The sequence below is a fragment of the Erigeron canadensis genome, chromosome 6 (genome assembly GCF_010389155.1).
Source record: "Erigeron canadensis isolate Cc75 chromosome 6, C_canadensis_v1, whole genome shotgun sequence".
NCBI lineage: Eukaryota > Viridiplantae > Streptophyta > Magnoliopsida > Asterales > Asteraceae > Erigeron > Erigeron canadensis.
Window position 1 is genome coordinate 23,022,031 of NC_057766.1, and position 13,082 is coordinate 23,035,112.

Consider the following 13,082-nt stretch of genomic DNA (forward strand, 5'->3'; position numbering starts at 1 on the left):
GATAAAATGAATAAGTTTTTAAGATTATTACTTATGAATTATGAATGTAACTAAATATAATAAAATGTATATGTTATGTAAAGATCTCATAAAATGTCTATGTAATGTAATGAACTTTTAAATTTTGGTTATTGGATGTTCCCGGTTATATGTCGCAACCATATAATCTGTCACATATAAGTTCTTGATTAGTCAGATACATGATACATCCAATAATCAAGATTTTGAAAGTTCATTAAATGACATAGACATTTTACAAGATCTTTACATAACATAAATATTTAGTCATAATTATTACATTTGTAAGTAATAATCCCTAACCCTAAGTTCCACGAAATCTTCTCGCAATAACTTAATTAATATTTTCTGATTTATTATCTATATTTATGCTATATTATAAAGCAAATTATCCCTGTTTAAATTTTAAGTTTCAACATTTAATTTCTTAAAATGTCCTCTTATCAATTCTATATTTACCTAAAATAACTATAATACACTTTCTCTCTCTTTAAATCTCAATCAATCATTTTTTTCTCCCTCCTTCATAAATCATTTATTCCTTCAATTAATTCAAAATCTTTTATCTCAAAAACCGTACATCAGTAAATTATAAAAATTATTTAGGTGTTCTTAAAATTTCATGCTCTTTCATTAGAGATGTCATTCGATATACTTTTAACGAATTTTTAAATCCGAGGTCGGAACTCGTACGGTTAAGGTGGCTATCACACTCTATGACCTATTACACTTTATGACCTATCACCCCACCATCTCACCGCCTCAACGCATGAGTCTTTACTCTCGTCCAATCTAATATGTATGTTCATTGGGTATAAACTCCAATCTAATATGTATGTTCATTGGGTATAAACCTTTTACTTAAATAAGAATAGATATTTAATGAGACAATGAACACACATAAGATATGCCTTCTATTACGTACACGTGTGTATTATACTGGTACGACGAATTTATGATCGATTTTAATGTATGAGCTGTTTGAAGCAGGCAATGACTTTTCCATTTTTCTCTATTTTGTTTTCTAGTGTCACGACTTTGGGGTACTTAGTAATCCCAATTCCCAAATTTGATCATAATCTTGTTACTTAATTATGTGTTGATTGTGATTAATGTGTTCATGATTTTCCTCATGAATCATGTTTGTTTCATGTATTTGTTAAGATAAGTACTCTACTAATTAAAGTCCTAAACTACAACGAGGCATGGTAATTAAACATGTTAAAAGTTGTACAAATGATCATTCCAAAGTTTGAAACCTTTTTATGTGTACAAGTATTTTGATTAAGAAAGACCCCGAATTTAAAGCTTTTTTGATAATTTATCACCTCCAATTGTAATAATTAAATCATTAAAAAGGCTATAAATTCAGGGCATTTTCTAATCAGTTGCACTTATTCATTAGTGTTATACATATAATCCTGGTTGGGTCCTTCACCTGATAAGTACGTGCTCCAGTGCACGGTAATTAGCTAATCAATTTGGTGGGAAACTTAACCAATTAAACAAGATTTACTAGTATCAAATTAAATATGACTAGTTACTTAGAAAAAAAAAATTATGACTAGCTAGCTAGTTAGTTTATTATTAATAATATAAATTTTAAAATTTCGTAGATTTAAAACATTGATAAGTGATAACTAATTTTTATAAACTAAAGTCACAATTTATATTTTTAATTGATTTTTATATAAATTATTCAAATACCCCCGACTTTCCTAGTAGAATTACCAATTCACTATGTATTTGTCAGCCAGTTGGACACACTTTAATTGGCTATTGTTAAAAAAATAAGAAAAAACCGAAAATCTGGTTAAACTTATATGTCTTGGGTTTGATTTTTCAAAGTGACAATTCTACGGGCAGTGGCAGAACTTGAACGTTTTCTTTAGGGGGTCAAAAACATTTGATAGTTGAAGTTTATTACGTAGTATATATCTTGCACACTAAGCTTTATATGTACGAACTTGATTTGATTCATGAGTAAACGTACAAGATCATGTAATATATCTAATTTATAATTATTAAAAAGTTTTTGAAAATTGAATTTGAAAATAAAGTAATATGTTTTTATACTTAAAAAGTTTAACTAAAAAATTGATTGTAATTTTCATGTATTCATTTTTCTAGGTTTATTATTATTATTATTATTATTATTATTATTATTATTATTATTATTATTATTATTATTATTATTATTATTATTATTATATATGCTGTTGATAAAGTTTTGTAAGTAGCATAAGAGATAGAAAATGAAACAAACTGATATAATAAGTAGGAAAATGAAAAGGAAGAAAGACAGTCTTAAAAAAATGTGGGAAAACAGGGGGAAAAAAATTAGTAAAGTAAGTAAGTAACGTCCAATGCCGTCTTCTACGGGTTTTGGGTCTCAATACCTCGATAGTGTATGGGGGAGGTTAAGATGTAAACAGTCTTACTCCTACCACGACGGTGTAGAGAGACTACTTCCATGTTTTATCTAAAGATAGAAAAGGACCTCCGGCCTTGCAAAAGATGAGGATAGAATCCATAACCCCTGTCTCCAGAGACAATTGTGTTAACTACTTGATCCAACATTGCTGCTTGAAAAAAAAACTAGTAATGGAAGGAATTGGGGATTGAATCCACGCTTACCAACAACTAAAAGTTTTAAAAGAATCCCAAAAATCAACCAGACCAAATCGCACTTTGATTGTTGTTTCTATATAACAATATATATACTATAAAGACTTGGAGGGGCCATGACCCCTCCCTACCCCATATAAGTTCCGTCTTTGCATATGAGATTATTTACCTTAGAATTCCCAACAATTATCACATCTGGTTTGGGTTGTTTGAAGTCTAATAGGCTCTATGTTAAAAACAATAATGAAAGAAGATCATTATACATTTGTAAATCAATTAATTAATTTTTGGGCCATGCTAAGAATATAGTTCTTTTTGAATAGAAAACCACAATAACTACAAGTGTTAATTTGGCAAATCAATTTAAAATTTTCCAGCTATATATTCTCTTCATTCCTCGTCATCTTTAATCAAGATTTGGACTAATGAGAACCGAGTTTACGCAAAATAGAAACCACCCACTAAAACATAAATTTGTAGCTCATACGTAGCCATCATGAAGGAAAAGCTAATTAGAAACAAGGGTGATGGAGTACTCTAACGACCTGATTGTACACTATTAAATTAAGACACTTCAATAATTTTGCTTAATTTGATTGAGATTCCAAGCTACCTAATGATTGATTGATACAGTAGTTGCATAATTCACATTATCCATTTCGACTCTATGAATTGAAAATAAATTGGAGCAATTATGGGAACTAATATAATTATATGGGTAAACTTTATATAGCGACCATTGAATATAAGTAGTATTAAGTATAACTTGATTAGTTCGTGAATGAATTTGTGTATATCTAGTTATCAAATTTTAATTTAAAAATTTTCATGACTCTTTCGATTCAAATGACTTTCAATTTACTATGATTTCTCGAATGTTAGCTATCAATTATTAACTCATTGTTCTAAATAAAGAGTTTAATGAACATGCATAAAATAATTTTACATTTATTAGAAATTTTAGAATGTAATTTGTATATTTAATATATATAAATTTTTTATGTAGGTTACTGAAGCTGGTTAAAAAAAAAAAAATCGAAAATAGACAGAAGATTTAGTGCATGATTGAAACAAAAAGTATGGGTACGTACGTGCGGGTAAGGTTATCCAATGAGTGAGCGTCGGCGATAGATATTGACAAATGATGATTCATTATTTCCAGCACATATACAAGGGAGGGTTGACTCAATAATTTTGCACAGATGCGTTTTCTGGTTGGTAACTCGTCTACGTCTTTCCATTCTTTGTTTGACATCGGCATTTGTGTTTATAAACGCTTATGTACTACTACTATTTTTGTTTAATCTTTTTACATATCATTATAAATAAATATATATATATTTATATATATATATAATGACTTCACAAAACTCATAAGAAATTTATCAAAATGAAATTGCTTACCAATGCACTATAGTATTTTGACTGTTCTTCAATAAGTTAGTTATAACTTACGAGTAGGAAATTCTTGCGCGTTGTTGGGGATATATTCAGAGTATTACAATTTATTTTCATGTAACAATATTGATGTTTTTTCCGATTGTTCGTAATGTCGTGACTACAACAAATAATTTTATTTTTTACACTCGACGGTCGTCATTAAGAAATTAAGGTGCATCCCAAGTGGTGGGTTGAGAGTTGCGTAAAAGTATATTGAATTTGACCAGAATTAGTGATCACTAGTAATTGTGTCAATATATCATTGTGACTGGTTAAAGTTCAACAAGGCTGATAGCAAAAGTATACGGATAATAATTTTGGGTTCAACTTTAAGGCAGCAAGAAGTTAAAGGCAAAGGGTACAAAAGTACTACTATGGTATTAACTAATAAATCATATCATTGATATGAATATTTTCTAACATATAAAACACGCAGTTTCAAATGTAACCTATCCGTTGTTTTTATTTTTCAAATAAAAGTGGCAGCTGGAATAAAGTAATACTTTAGTTAAATGTTCATTAAGAATGCTTTTAATAAAAGAATTGCCTTTTGTATGCTTCAAGGAAATTGGATTACAATTTATTCCATAACTTGATCGTTGACCTCCTTACGAACCTCTTTTTTTTTTTCTTTGAGCGGCAAAAATACCTTAAAGTTGACCTCATTATGATGATCGAGTTTCCTTAAAAAAATTTTATTTGAAAAAAACTTCTGGCCGATATTCGTTCTAACCAACAAATCGGCAAAGTCAAATGAAAAGAGAAAGCTGTCAAACGAAACTAGGCAGAATTAGACATACAATTACAATAAAATAACTAATCAACCCAGCATGATTAAGAAAGTATAATCTATTACGGAACTATGGTAAAGCTCACAAAATGTTCAAGCATGTATATTTTGGTGTGTGTGACTTGAATATATTCTGTTGATTGTGTGTGGATCAAAATTATATATATATAGTTGGTAGATCATAGAGAAAAAAATAATCTCTATTTTTAATCTAGGTCATTCAAAATAAATACAAGGTATAATCCTAACCATTGAAATTCAAAGTCAAACTATAAACATCATATATATGGTAACATTTCAATTATATTAAATATATACTTTTCAGCCATTAAAACTTCTAATTTAGAATTTTCGTTTATAAATATCCTAGCATGGTAACTTTTCAATCATTAAAGCTGCCGATTTAAAATTTTTATAACTAACTGGCTATTAAAAATTTGCATGTTAAATAACTAAAGCTCGGGAATTCGGGATAGTTGATATTTTCATGGGAAGATGGGTACAAAAATAGAATTCATGTGAAATAATGTCATTTTGCAAATGGATTAAGACAGATTTATCAAGTTTACAATAGAGAATCTATATGTTTTACATTTAGATTCTTATCATTTTATTTATTTTATTGTTAATAGATGAATGTCCGCGTGATGCGGAAGTAATGGTGGTAGCAACGAAGGTGTGACGATATCGGCGACGATATGCGGCGGTAACGGTGGTGGCGGCGGCGGCGTGGTGGTGAATGTATATTAATTGTTGTAAGAGGGGTTAATATGGTTCTTTAAGGGTTGTAAGATTTTATGTTGTAATTTATTTCATTAAGGGTATTATAGGTAAATAGGTGAAGATGTTTAATGTAGTGAATTAAGAAGAGAGATAATATGGTCATTTCAAAATCTTATTTACTTAAAGGGGCGATGATAGTTTGCTTTACAGTGGCGACGACGTCGACGAGTGATGGGAGCGATGATAGTGATAGTAGTAATGGTGTGATGGTAGATATAAAAGTAATGGATGTTAAAGAATGCATGTATATATATATATATATATATTATATTATATTGTTGGTAGAGCATAAAGAAAAAATAATCTTTATTTTTAAACTAGGCCATTCAAAATATATACAAGGTATAATCCTAGCCATTGAAATTCAAAGTTACTATAATTAGTAAATTACCATAAACATGGTTGTTCTATATATGGCATGGTTTTATTTATAGCAATACAATTGAGAAAAAAAAAGACACAAAGGTAGTTTGAGGTGAAATGGCGATGATGGTTAGCGGATTAATTTTAAGTAAAATAGGTTGTGGGTTGTCGGATAGGCCGACCTATTAAGTTTTTTTTTATAATTTAAAATAATTTTGGGTTGGTGGGTTGAACTATTAACCTAAAAGGTCACTCGAGGCGCCCAAAAAAATCAAATTAGCACCGGGTCGAGATTTCATAACCCTAACCAAGTTTTTCCGTGTCAATTATTGAAACAATTTCGCGTAAGTTGAAGTATTGAAAGCCACATATATCAAATCGATTTTATATATGTTATACTAAAAGATGTACAAGATTCGTTATCTTAACACTGTCCGATTTTATAAAAAAAACTTCATTTTGATATATACTATAACACGTACCGTATAAGTTTACTTGGTAACCCGGTCACCGACCGGGTATTAATCTAGTTAGAAGATGATCTAGAAAAAACAAAGTGTTACTATTAGATTTATAGAAACGAATAATTAAAATGATACCACAGTTTACATATTCTGAAGGATCCGGGTAGCTAGCTTCATAAATCATAATATACATCAGTGAAAAACTACTATGTTTTGCAATTTATGAAGGGAAAATGATGGGTATAGCAGGCTATATCCAAGTTTGTGTATTACACACAAAAAAATGTCTCTTGATTTTACATTTTGATTCTTAAACTTATATATGTATAAAAAATGCCCCTTAATTTTTTGTATGACTGTACCCATCGCTGTACGTATGATATGCCCATTTATGAACTTATGTTGATAATAATTGATTTGAAGTTCATAATAATTGGTAGACATTGTATTATATAATTATGTCAATTTAGCAATATATGCAAAAAGCTATGTCACAACTTATAAGCAAAAAAGTAAGTAGGTTTCTATACTTATCATGTGTCATTTGTAATAATGTTATTTAATTATGAATGATATGCCAAATTGCACTTTATTTTTGGGCTTTTTATCTGAAAAGTACCTCAACTTGTCACTTTTTACTTTATTGAAGTCTAAACAAAATTCCGTCCTATTGTGAGGAAAAAAATCGGCTAAACCAACTATATTGGACTTTTACCGGCTAAGTAATATTTGTATCCAGTTTATGTATATTTTAATAGTCCACGTGAGTCTACGTGTATGAATAATTTCCACCTGTATTATTTAAATAAAAAGATATATATATATATACCCCACACACTCTCTCTCTCTCTTATCTTTCTTCCTCACCCCGTCTCCTCCCCCCCCCCCCTTTTCTTTCAATAAAACCCTAAAAATCCTCCATGTCATATTCTGCAAGGTTTCATCTAAGACGTAACAACCGAAGTGTAGCTTTGCGCGATGACAAGTCACTATGTTATTGTGGCTTTCGAATAAACCCTAGAACTTCATGGACGAGGAAAAACCCTGGAAGACAATTTCTATCTTGCCCAATAGTTGTAAGTATACAATAAAGTTTCGATTTTACTTGTTTATGTTGTTGTAATTGTTGTTAATTATTATCAGGATACTACAAGAAAGTGTAGGTTTTATCAATTTTTGGATGAAGAAATACCTAGTGACTATTACAAAGATCTACTTTATGATATTCACCATGATTTGGAAGCTTATAAAGTGGAATCCGAATCTGATCAGACCTATGAAGAAGGATTGAAGGCGAAAGAGGATTTGAAATTGACAACTGGAAAACTGCAAGTGTATGAGAGGATGTTTGTAGGCTTGTTTTTGGTTGTCATTATTTTGTTAGTGATTTTAGCTATTGTGGTGTATTAATGTACCATTATCAATGAAATGATGGTGTATTACTAGTACTCTTTTATAACTCCAGAATGTGGTAACACCTTTATCAATGAAGTTAGCATTTTCAAGTTCTTATACTACAAGTTATTATACTGCTAGTTTGATTTGAAGAGACAAAATACACAAACACTTTAACTAAAACATCAGACATAATATTAGTTCATTACATGCATACATACATGTTTATCCAAGCAAACGTATTTTACACAAAAGAGCTAATGGACCACATGTTCCTGCCATACATTGTTTCTGCAATACATTACAAGTTCACTACATGCATAATTGTTTTCATGACAAAAGATAAATCCACCCACACATTACAAACACATTATGGCATGAATATTGGATCTTCTACAGTGGCTCCCTTTCCTCCAATTTTCATTCCAAGCCTCTTGAGAACAACTCTTTGACTTGGGATCCTTCTTTTCACTTCAACTAACCTTGCACTCCTCCTTTCTGGGGTAGCAGTTGTCTTCCTTTTTGGTGTTGTGTTCCTTGTTGATGTTCCTTCTTCATTAGCAGTTGTCTTCCTTTTTGGTGTTGTGTTCCTTGTTGATGTTCCTTCTTCATTATCAGTTGTCTTCCTTTTTGGTGTTGCCTCTAGAGTTGCATCTTTGTTCTTCTTTGGTGTTGTGATTCTGACAAGTTCTTTCCCAATTGGCTCTGTTGCATGTTCCCTTTGACTTTTATCTTGATTTTGATTTGTCAAAGCTTGTTTCTGCTTCAACAACTCTGTAGCACTTGGGATTGGCACATCTTTTGGCCAAATTGGGACAGGGATCCCATCACCACCACCTATGTATTGTTCTCCAGTTTTGAGGTCAACACATATGCCTGCACCCCACCAACTAGGGTGTTTCCTTGGACCTATATAATACGTAATATACTTTCATTATGGGGTGTTCTAAATGATAATCCTATGTTCTATAGAATAATGAGTAAATAAGGGATTTACTATCTAATAAAGGGATGTACTAACTAATAAAGGTATGTCCTAAGTTATAGAGAACAGGATACAAGGAAAATACCTTTCACACCTAGGAATTTAGGATTCCTGAACCCCACACTAGAAACACTAATGGCAACTCCAGATTTTGTTGCTGCACTGCAAGATCCTATCACAAAATTGTCATCATCAATCTTCTTTTTTGGACTAATGACTTTGTCCACATACACAGCTTTTTTGGTCCACCCATGCTGCACATTTGGATTAGTCCCTGTCTCACCCACTTTTTGTTTTTTCTTCAATTGACCATCAGGAGGTGATGGGGCACCTTCATTTGGGCCTGGTTCACCTTCAAATGGTCCAGCATGTTCATATTCAGGTGGTCCAGCATATTCATATGCAGATGGTCCACCATGTTGAGATTCAAAGGGTCCATCATGTTGAGATTGAGAGGGTCCATCATGTTGAGATTGTCTTGGTCCACCTTGAGACTGTGGTTGGCTACTTTGACCCACATTCTTGGGTGGCCTTCCCATTTTCTTTTTCTGTTTAGGGGGCCTTTCAACTGGATAATTCTTGCATCCTTTTTTATTATGACCAGGTTGTAGACACCTCTGGCATGTCATTGTAACACCATGCTTGGTCACTTTTGTCCTACTACCCTTCTGAATCACATGGCTCTCATGTTGTGCCCTTATTCTCTTCTTCTTGGGTCTACCAGGCATGACCCTCTGTTTGGGAGGTAGAGGGTTGTTATATGGAGTAGGTTTCCAAGTTGTAATTCCACCAACTGCATGCATGTGATACCCATATGTTTCTTGGTAAAATGTTTTCCTAAACCATATAGGAACATAATCCTCTACATTCTTTGCCAGTTTAAGTATGACAGACACTGCATGAGGGCATGGCAATCCAGTTAGCTCCCACAGCCTGCAACTACATGTCCTCCTTGCTTCATTCACTTTGAATCCTTCATTAGCCTGTCTTACCTCCCATTCATCCATACCACAATGATATGCCTTCCAGTATCTGCATAAGTAATTAGTTATTGTAATATACACTTTTGTTACTCATTTAATACATAATGTAAATAATAAACAAGACAATACCTATGTTGATCTTTGCACCACTCTATTCTCTTGATTATTGATGGGCATATATCAGTTATCCATGTCTCACACAACCTTGTCAGTGTGTTCATCCTTTCTAATACAATTGTCCTGATTGCTTCTAACATGGTAATTATAGGTTTATGTCTTACCAATGCAATCACATAATTAAAACACTCTAAAAATCCATTTTCTAAAGATTCACAACCCCTATGAAGTACAAAGAAAGCTCTTGACCATGGTTTTGGGTCTTTGTCAACCAAGAACTGATGTGCAACAGGATTAGCATCTTGTATCTTCTTCATGATCCTATAAAATAGTTGTAGGTATGAAGCTTTACATGATGCCTAGAAAAGCCATTGCAGATATGCACCAGTGTAATACTTCCTAAAGTTGTCATATATATGCCTTGCACATTGCCTGTGCTCAGCATTTGGCAATACATCCTTAACTGCTTGTATAAGACCCTATAAATATTTACATTACCTAATTAAGACATGTTGCAATATAATTATATAATAGTGTATAAGACCCTTTAAATAAATAGCAAACTTACCTTGTGTTGATCTGATATGAGAGTTATACCAAATCCAGCTCCAAGGTCAAGATCTTCAGCCAAAAGGTCCAAAAACCAGCTCCAATTGTCTTTATTTTCCACACCAACAACAGCCCATGCTATAGGATATATATGGTTGTTACCATCTTTCCCTATGGCACTCAATAACTCACCTTGATTAGGTTTCTTTAGAAAACACCCATCAAGTGCAATCACCTTTCTACACCCATGCAACCATCCTTTCTTCAAAGCATTAAAACAGATGTACATTCTATCAAAATAGACCTTGTCATCAGGATCCCTTGTTACACCAATCTTCACAGTTGAACCAGGGTTGGATTCCAACAATTCTTGTGCATATGATCTAAGCATGGCATAATGTTCCTCCATTGACTTCTCATACTCATGTAGTGCATAAGTCTTGGCCAACCTAGTCTGATTGGGAGAAACCAGACACTTATATTTCTTCATAACCATGCCAGATATAGCAACCAACTTAATTTCAGGATTGGCTCTTATTTTGTCCCCAAAAATTTTCCCAATCCACTTATAGTTCACAAGTGACCCAAACCTAAAATTTCTCACACATGTATGCTCATCCTTCAATGATCTGATCTGGAATGAATCTTCAATACTCATTTTTTGTGTATAACATTTCCATGGACATTTTGGTTCTTCACCTCTTTTGACAGTAGGATACCTACGTTGCTTCCTTTGTTTTCCCCTATTTAGGTTCTTTGAGTGGTTGTGGTGGTCTCTGTCCACACCTGGCAACAAATTTCTTCTGTGTTGACTTCTCAAACCAGATATTGAACCCATTTGCAATTGCATAAAATGTCATCATCTCCCTAAGTTGTTGATGGTTGACATATCTTTCTCCAATGATGGGTTTTTTCTGTCTCCAATGTATGGTATGGTTATGAACTAGCCACTTGTCAAGGGTCTCAATTTTTTTGAAAACATCATCATCTGCCCCTTTCAATTTTTTAACTAACTCTTGCATGAACTCCTCATGTTCAGCCACAACTTCTGGAATCTCTGCATTTGTATTTACTCCTAGTTTAGGTTGTCTATTAGGCTTCGGTTTCTTCTTAGCAGCAACTCTCATCAACCTAAACTCCCTTAATTCATCTTCCCCTTCAGAAAGATAGTCAACAGATACAGCATCATCACTATCACTTTCACTAGACTCATTTAGCTCATATTCCTCATCATTAGTAGAATACTGATCATCACCCAATTTGTCATCACCAACCTTGGGTTCACCATCCACTTTGGGTTCACCTGCTTATACTTCTTCCCCTTCTGACTTATTAATGTACTCGGCAGTGTTACTACTACTACCACTAGAAACAACATGTGTTGCATCCTCTACAATTTCATTAGGTAAAGTAGGTTGACTTGGTTCACCAAGGTTAGTATGTGGTTGACTAGGTTGAGTTTGAGGTGGTTGACTCTGAGATATCAAGTAATCCTCTACCCTAATGAAATTAATATAGCAAACCTTTTGAGGTGGTTCGTCCTTTATCAAATATAGTGGTGAGATCTTAAATCTTCGATTCCTTTATCTGTGTTTGTGGTAGCTAAACCCTTTTATCAAACATAGTGGTGGGTTGGAGTGTTTCCTTTATACTTGATTCCGGTGGCTTGACCTTTACGAATCTTGGTGGTTGATTTTTTTATCTATCCTTTTATTTCATTGTCTTGTTTTTGTTGGTTTTGTTTCATAAAATCAGAAAATACCAAAAATAGTAATTTGAGTTGTTGTAAAATTTCATTGTGCTTAGTTTTCTCTAGATTAATTCTAAAGGTAAATGAAGATTTTGGATAAGAAATAGAGGTTTGCTATATTAATTTCATTCAACAACATAATCTCCTTTACAATGAGAAATGAGTCTCTATTTATAACCACTAATGCTATTTTCTAGAAATAAAGAAATACAATAATAAAAGAAATAAAAGGTTGTCACAAATAACAAGGACCACCACTACTATAGACAACCAATAGTAAAAGGGCATGTGCAGCTTCTAGAATTATTCTCTTAGAAATGGTCCCCACAATTGGCACATGCAACCCTTAAGGAATGCGTAACATACAGGTGTCCATTCTTATCCATAACTCCTTGAAATATTCTTAAATGCACTCATGAAGACTACGTATGAGGAATCCTTTTATTGGACCAGAATCAAAGTGAAATGATGACAGAAACACATAAGTGAAACTAATGACATTATTCTGATGCAACTGGAGACTGGCAACTGGAGAAGTGACCTGGAGAAGCTTTAATGGAGAATTAATCTGGAGAAGTAATCTGGAGGATCTTCAATGGAGAAGTGATCTGGAGAAACTTCACTGGAGAAGTGATATGGAGAAACTTCACTAGAGAAGTGATTTGGAGAAACTTCACTAGATAAGTGATCTGGACAAACTTCACTGGAGAAGTGATCTGGACAAACTTCACTAGAGAAGTGATCTGGAGAATCTTTACTGGAGAAGTAATCTGGAGGATCTTTACTGGAGAAGTGATCTGGAGGATCTTTATTGGAG